The sequence below is a fragment of the Danio rerio genome, chromosome 19 (genome assembly GCF_052040795.2).
Source record: "Danio rerio strain M-AB ecotype USA chromosome 19, GRCz13ab, whole genome shotgun sequence".
Classification (NCBI taxonomy): domain Eukaryota; kingdom Metazoa; phylum Chordata; class Actinopteri; order Cypriniformes; family Danionidae; genus Danio; species Danio rerio.
The window spans coordinates 15,691,780-15,700,528 of NC_141039.2; positions in this window are offsets into that span (position 1 = coordinate 15,691,780).

Below are 8,749 nucleotides of genomic sequence, written 5' to 3' on the forward strand. Positions count from 1 at the left end.
AATAACGCAATCTCACCCAAGAACTTCGAATCACCTCAAACAAATCCAAATACATTCATCTGCACTCATATATCTTTTTGACTGTCAGTGTATTTGGACTGTTTTAGACTGTTTTGTGCCATGTTGCGAATGAATAAATAATACAGATAGTCTATGCAGTATGCGCCATGTTGTGATTGAATAATGTGCAGGTTGGGTTATACTCCATCACCTGTTTTTGTTTCTGTCAGCATTGCATTTAATTAAAAAATTAATTAACTATTACAGCTCAGAACAAAGTTTTGTGCCCATTTTTTATCTTGTGTGGCAAGTAGCTGTGTAAGAAGCGGAATTAAGTATATTCAGGACTTTTTTTTTTTTTTTGTAGAATAGCCTAAAGCCCTTCAGTCTTATACAACAGACATCTGTGTTGTATCAGGCTGTCAGTATTCTTCTGTTATTCTGCGTCAACAATTTAATAAGAATTAATTTGGATTTTAACAATGCATCTTTATCAATAATTGCTACAAGTAATGTTCATTATTGGTTTATGTTAGTAGGCTAATTACATTACCTTGTTTTAAAGTGTGAGCTATTGTCTTAAACACTAAGAATGGAATGAAAACAATTGCAAATGTTTTCAGCAAAGTTTGAATGCCACACATGATAATTTGGTACTTTGGATGAAAACATAGCTGGTAATGTTTGCCTTTCCAAACCTCACTTTTTGTACCTGCTCCAAACAGTAGTCAAAAGCTTTCTGATCAGAGCCTTCTAACTTTGGCCACTCTTGCCAAAAAACGTGTATAAATCAAGTCACTGATTTTATCAGATATGCTTTTAAAGATATCACGATCATCTCACATCAACTTCAAAGTGAAAGGCGTATGTCAGCAATATAACACACATACTTCTTGCCATTACTTCAAACACATGGGTCGTGATAAATTTATTTGGCCATAAAAAAGGATTTTGGGCTTCTCACAAACTGTTTGACATCTGTGCTCAATTTTTAGCATAGCGTATACAAGGGTGCTGCAACCCTTTGTTCTCTTGTAATGCGGGGGGTCCTGCGGTTTATAGGCCAGCAGAGGAAAGAAGGTTGATTCTGGAGGTGAAGCCGACAGCAGTTCTCATTTAACTCTCAGTACATTTGAGATGCAAGATCTGCTTCTGTTTTGTACATACGTAGATTGTTATTCCTAAGACTCGAAAGGTTATTTTCATCTATAACATCTACAACACATACAACTAACAAAATAAATATACTACAATGATTAAACAAAAATTTACTTTTTATATTATTTATGTTTTAAACGTCGCTTAATTTGTTCTAATTATATTTATTATTTTCACCCAACACAATAATTCAGCAGTGGCAGAAAAAGTACTAAAAAATCGTACTTGAGTTAAAAGACTATTCCTTGCCTAAAAATGTAGTGCTAGTAGAGTGAAAGTATCTGTTGTAAATTTACTCAAAGTATGAGTAAAAAGTAGCCATTTTAAAAGTACTCAAGAGTAGTGAGTATTGCGTTGTAAAAAGCTGATGCATTTACATGTAATTTGTTGATGTCAACGTAACATTCTGTAGTGTATTTAGTTATTGCCCAGCAGGAACACAACATCATAAGACTATTAATATTAGATTTAGACATATTAATATTAGATTCAGATTGTGACATCAGGTAACCAAAATTCAATATCTAGCTAGCGTCTAAAAACAACGTTATTTTGATGTACAAGAACGATGTCAAATTACGTTGATAATCGGTTGATTTTAGGTTGTTAGAAAGTGACCAAAATCCAACGTGGAGTCAACATTTTAAACCAACGTCATGTTGACGTCAAACAATGACATTCATTGTCAGGTATGGCAACCAATATCCAACATAAATGTCATATTGGTAGCATTCACTCTACATTAAGCTGTAACATTATTAGACATTGAAATTTGGTTGATTTTAGGTTGGACGTTAAACATTGACGTCGGCCTGAAGTTGAGTTCCCCTTCGGGGGGAACTTCAGCACTATAAGTGGATTTGATTTGTAAAATCCACGCATTGGGAGGTTCGGTTCAGAAGCTACTCGTCTGAAAGAGTATTGAACGGGCCAATTAAGAATGAATTGGCAGCGCAAGCCTGCGCAGGTGAGCGGCATAAGCAATCAACTGAGTATATAAGCTCACCTGGCGCCAGCAGACGCTATCCTTTTCGCTTCAGAGACTTTCTGATCGAGTCGATGAGGGTTCCTCCTGCTGTGACCAGCGATTCTGAGCGAACGAGAGCATTCTCCCGGTCCAGAGTGTGTACACGCAGTGGCAGACGGTCGAGCTGGGTTTCTCCCTTGCCTGGCGTTCTTTGGGTCCGGTCCTCCAGAGCGGTGCGTATAAAGTTGCAAACTTCACAGAAAGAGCAACACAGTCGTGCAGCACGTCCTTATCAGGACGGCGCTCCGACTGTGCGTTTCTGGATGCGGTGGTTTCCTGTCCTCGGATGATGGGCGCGGGCACTGCGTTGCATGTCTGGGGGTCCAGCATGTTAATGCGCTGCTCGCGGGCAGTTCATGTCGTCATTGCGATGCCATGACTGTTGCGCAAGATCGCGGTTAGCCTTTGCAAAAGGGTGAACCACCCCAGTTGTCCCCTGCTCTGCAGCGGGCACTCGGGCAGATCTGAGGGTTTCAGCGAGAGATAATCCGTCGCCCACGGGCCCGCGGACCTCCCGCTCCTCTAAGCGCTCCATCCAAGCTTCGGGCGGGGGAAGCGATCCGTCTAACAGATGGTAGCCCTTACGCCCGATGACACCGGAGACCAGATGTCCACCGCGGCATCGGAGGGTGGGCTTTCATTGTCCGATGATGATCCAGACCCGCTCGCCCCCTTCGGGCTGGTGAGCGCTGTCACTACGGATCCTGAAACGGACATGTTAGCCGTGCTTTCCCGGGCTGCTTCGGCCGTGGGTTGGAGATGGTTTATCCCCCAGCTCCGCGGCCGGACCGACTAGAGGGGCGTTCCCTTCTTCCCGGAGGTGCACAGTAGGCTCACGCGGTCTTGTAAAGCACTTTTTTTCTGCTCGTGCTGCGTGTTCCTCCACCCTAACCACTCTTGACGGTGAAACAGCCAGGGGGTATGTGGCGATTCCTCAGGTTGAGTGCGCGATGGCGGTAAATCCGCGCGGCGCCTCTTCTTGGCGGGATCCGCCTCGTCTCCCATCCAAAGCCTGTAAGTTATCTACCTCCCTCGGAGCTAGAGCTTACATAGCTGCGGGCCAGGCTGCTTCAGCCTTGCATGCGATAGCCACCTACTAGCGCTACCAAGCGCAGGCGCTGGCCGAGCTGCACGAGGGTGGGTCCAACCCAGGCTTACGAGCTTCGCACCGCCGCCGACTTAGCTCTTCGGACTACTGAGTCCGCTGCGTGTGCGTTGGGAAGGACGATGTCCACATTAGTGGTCCAGGAGCGCCACCCCTGGCTGATATGCGCAAAGTCGACAAAGTCCGCTTTCTTGACTTCCCCATATCCCCAGCCAGGTTCGGCGACACTGTCTGTGAATTCACCCAGGAATTCAAGGCGGTGAGAGAGCAGTTGGTGGGTGATGTCTTATCGGCGGTCCGTAGCCCGCTCCGCCCGCCGTGCCATTCATACCTGCTCCTCGCCGAAGGCGCCCGCCTACGAGAGCTGCTCCGCCCCCGCACACGCCTCAGGCGAAGCGAGCGCGTCGGGCACCTCGGAAGCAGGCAGCCCCCCTGCCCAGAACGCCGCTAAGTCCGGCAACGGACCGCGAAGCGCCCCTGGGACAGGCCATCTGGAGAAGAGGGAACTTGCTCTTTCCCCGCTGGAGGGCGGGGCCCCATTTCCAACGGCACTTTTTACTGCCATGAAAACATTATGAAAGGGCACTTTTCACTTCCCCAGATGTGACAGCCCGAAATCTGCCAGTCTGGGACGCTATGCTTTCTAGCTTGCAGATTCGGTGCGTTTCGCCAGTGGCTCACGAGCGCTGGGAGGACGGTCTCCTTTCTCCCACCCCTCGAGCCTCCCCTCCGGAGCTCGGGTTTGGAGTGAGAGCAAATATCTCACCTCCAGCTTTTCCGTGGGACCCGCGAGCTTCCCGGATCAGCACACCCACTCCGCGCTGCCCCACTGCTGGTACGTCAGCGATTGTAGCGATGAGTCCATTAGCGAGAGCTCTGCCTGCCTGGTTAGCGCGGGCCAGCTCTTCGCGGTGGCTCATACGCACAATCAGACTCGGCTATGCGATTCAGTTCGCGAAACGGCCCCCCAAGTCACGGGTGTGTATTCACCAGGGTCAGCCCCCTGTCCGCCCCTGTCTTGCGAGAGGAGATTGCTGTCCTCCTGGCGAAGGATGCAATCGAGCCGCTCCCTCCAGCCGAGATGGAGAGCGGGTTTTACAGCCCACGCTTCATCGTGCCCAAAAGAGCGGTGGGTCACGGCCAATCCTAGATCTGCGCGTTTTGAACCGCTGCCTGCACAAGCTGCCGTTCAGAATGCTCACGCAGAAGCGCATCCTCCGGTGCGTTCGTCCTCTGGGTTGGTCTGCAGCATTAGACCTGATGGACGCGTATTTCCATGTCTCCACTCTTCCTCGCCACCGACAGTTTCTGCGGTTTGCGTTTGAAGGTCGAGCTTGGCAATACAAAGCCCTCCCCTTCGGGCTCTCTCTGTCTCCGCGGGTCCTCACCAAGCCCGCGGAGGGTGCCTCAGCGCCCCTTCGGCTCGCGGGCATCTGCATACTCAATTTCTTTACGACTGGCTGATTTTTGCCCTCTCTCAGAGCAGTTGATTATGCACAGAGACAAAGTGCTCTGGCACTTCCACCCGTGGGGGTTTCAGGTCAACCGAGAAAAGAGCAAACTCGCCCCCGTGCAGAGGATCTCTTCTCTCGGGCTGGAGCTGGACTCGGTCACCATGGCAGCGCGCCTCTCCGGAGAGCGCGCTCAGCTGATGCTGTACTGTCTGAGAGAGCTCGACAGTAAAATAGTGGTCCCACTGAAACTATTTCAGAGGCTCCTGGGGCATATGGCATCCGCAGCCGCTTCATGCCGCTCGGATTATTCTATATGAGACCACTTCAGCACTGGCTTCACGATCGAGTCCCCAGACGCGCATGGCACGCGCGCGCACACCGAGTCTCTGTTACTGCGCTGTGTCGCCGCGCCCTCAGCCCTTGGAGCGACCCCTCGTTCCTACAGACCTGGGTGTCTCTAGAACAGGCGTCCAGTCTTGTTGTCGTTTCAGCAGACACTTCCAACACGGGCTGGGGGGCTGTGCGTTGCGGGCATGCGGCTGCGGACCTGTGGAAAGGTACCCAGTTGCATTGGCATATCGCCTGGAGCTGTTGGCAGTGTTCCTCGCTCTCCACCGTTTTTTTCCGGTGCTGGAGCGGCAACACGTGCTGGTCAGGACGGACAGTACGGCGGCGGTGGCGTATATCAGCCGTATAGGGGGTATGCGCTCTCGCCGCATGTCTCAGCTCGCCCGCCGTCTGCTCCTCTGGAGTCATCCGCGGCTGAAATCGCTGCACACCATTCATATTAAGGCAAGCTCAACCGTGCAGCCGATGCGCTCTCACGGCAGCCTTGCGTCCTGGAGAATGGAGACTCCACCCCGAGTCTGTTCAGCTGATATGGGCGCGATTCGGGGAAGCCCAGATCGATCTGTTGCTTCCCCCGAGATCGCTCATTGCTAGTTGTTCTTTCCCTGACCGAGTGCTCTCGGCACGGATGCACTGGCTTACAGCTGGCCTCGGTGCACGCGCAAATACGCGTTTCCCCCAGTGAGCCTGCTCGCGCAGTTACTGTGCAAGGTCAGGAAGAGGACGAGGAACAGGTTGCTGGTTGCGCCCCTCTGGCTCAACCGGACCTGGATGTCAGAGCTCTCCCTCGCGATAGCCCTCCCCTGGCAGTCCCTTCGAGAGAGCACCTACTCTCTCAGGGACAGGGCACCACCTGGCACCCTCGCCGATCTTTGAAGAGATTGTAGACGCGAGGAAGACTTAGGTAACCTCCGATTGCGGTGGCTAATACCGTCACTCGGGCTAGAGCCCCCTCCCCGAGCGCGCCTATGCCCTGACGTGGAGTCTATTCACTGAATGGTGTGTCTCTCGCTGAGAAGACCCCCGTAATTTGCCAGATCAGCGTTGTGCTTTCTTTACGCCGAGAGAAGCTGGAGAGCAGGCTGTCGCCCTCCACACTCAAGGTTACGTGGCTGCCATCTCCGCTCTCATAACGCGGTGGCTGGCAGCACCGTGGGAACGCATAACCTCATCATCCGGTTCCTCAGGGGCGTTAAGCGAATTAATCCACCCCGCCCCCTCTCATGCCCTCTTAGGATCTCGCCCTCGCTACACAAGCCGCGTCAGATCCCTTCGATCCTCGACTCAGTATTTTCTGTCCCTGAAGACAGCTCTGCTGGTCGCGTTGATATCGATTAGAGGGTCGGGGACCCGGAGGCATTTTTCGGTCAGTGACTCGTGCCTGTAATTGGGCTGGCTTCTCTCACGTATGAGACCCCGCCCGCGATATGTGCCCAAGGTTCCTACCACTCCGTTTTAATACGAGGTAGTGAGCCTGCAAGCGCTGCCCTCGGAGGAGGCAGACCCAGCCCTTCTTTATTGTCCAGTTCGCGTTTTGCGTATTATCCGGACCGCACTCAGAGTTTAGATCATCTGAGCAGCTCTTCATCTGTTATAACGGTCGGCAGCAGGGAAGTGCCGTACCGAAATAAGTTCCCACTAGATTGTGGATGCCTTTCTTTCACTATCAGAGCCGAGATGAGCCGCGTCCCCCGAGAGCGCGTGCGCACTCCACTCGGAGTTTCGCATCCTCTCGAGCGCGCGCACGCGGCGCCCCTCTAACAGACTTCTGTAGAGCTGCGGGCTGGGTGACACCCAACACATTTGCAAGGTTTTACAATCTGCGAGTGGAGCCGGTTTCCTCAAGGGTATTAGGTAACCCTTGGTGATTGAGGAAACAATTCGGTAGGGTGTTGAAACACGCTTGCTGCGCCATTTTCCCTAACACGGAGATACGTGCGCCTTTTTATCTGTCAGTAAAGTTCCCCGTCAGGTGAGCCCTGCAGATTCCTCCGTGGCCCCCAGCACTGACTCAGCGGAGGAGTCACTTGCTGGCCCACTACGTTGTAGGTCTGCCCGCTGGTCAGCCCGCGTTTTGGGTAAAGGTGCCTGCTATGCGTGATCCCCACTAGGCGATCCCATATGCTTATTCCGCCACGGTTAAGTCCCCCCCCTGGGCGGACCCGTGTCTTCCCTCCCCGCTAACCACTCTTTTGCTATGCGTACTCCCCCTTTTTAGGGCTAGTCCATATGTAAATTCTGCCATCTATCCCCCCTCGGGTAACGGATGGCCTCCGCAGCGTCCTCCCTATCGGGATTGCACGCTTCCCAACGTACTGTCGTATTTCCTAGAATTATCTAGATGCTCACGACTTCCCAAAAAATATATCTAAATCCGTAAAACTTCTGTTGAAGTAGGATAAATTAGGGCCAGGGACACGTTGGAGGACCGCGCCCCCCATGATGCGGGTGCGTCACGCTTGCTTGACTATCTCCTCATCGGGGGTGTTGGTAAGGTGCAGTCATTATGGCGCTTTCAATGGGCTCCCAATGCGTGGATTTTACAAATCAAATCCACTTATAGTGCTGAAGTTCCCCCCGAAGGGGAACGTTCGAGGTTACTAAAGTAACCCTTCGTTCCCCGAGGAGGGGAACGGAAGCACTATACTCCGTCGCCATAATGACTGTCCCTTAGCTGTTGAAAGTCTCTTCAGCTTAAAAAGGATAGCGTCTGCTGGCGCCAGGTGAGCTTATATACTCAGTTGATTGCTTATGCCGCTCACCTGCGCAGGCTTGCGCTGCCAATTCATTCTTAATTGGCCCGTTCAATACTCTTTCAGACGAGTAGCTTCTGAACCGAACCTCCCAATGCGTGGATTTTACAAATCAAATCCACTTATAGTGCTTCCGTTCCCCTCCTCGGGGAACGAAGGGTTACTTTAGTAACCTCGAACGTTCTGATGTCAACCTGATTTTCATATCCAAACAAAACGCAACAACCTCACAACGTTAGGGTACAACCTCAATCTGATGTCAAGTTGACGTCTTGTGGCTGCTGGTTGTTTAGGACCATTTCTGTCATCATAATGTAAACATCCATCATCTTCTCATGAGTGACATGCATCTAAACAGTCTCTGGGTTTATGCGTGTAAAGATTTTGAACATCTTATGGGAAACTTGTTCCAAACAGTTTGCTGCAATTATAAATCGCCCATGTCTTGAGGTTGTTTATTATGATGCGATTCACTTTCTATGTGTAATTTGATTGAACAGGAATCACAGGACTGATTTTTCTAATCCCCATAGACAAGAAAAAATAGAGTAGGGGTTGAAGGAAAGTACTGGAGTTGAAGTACTAATACAGTACTAAAAATGTACTCAAGGGAAAATAAAAGTGCACATTTTTAAAACAACTTAGTAAATAACAATTAAAAAAAAAATCTACTCTATTACAAAAATTTGAGTTTTTATAATTTCTTATTTTATACCACTGTAATTTGGGTGAACAAATTTATGTACGTAATCTTTTTTTGTGAAGGTTTTTGTTAGATTTGTTCCAGCTTTGCCTTTGGGACTGACTAATCTAATGTTAATACACAAATATGATCATGAAAAGAATCATGCAATTTAAAAGAGCCATCTGTGAAGGGTATATCTGAACATTGTATAAATAAGCT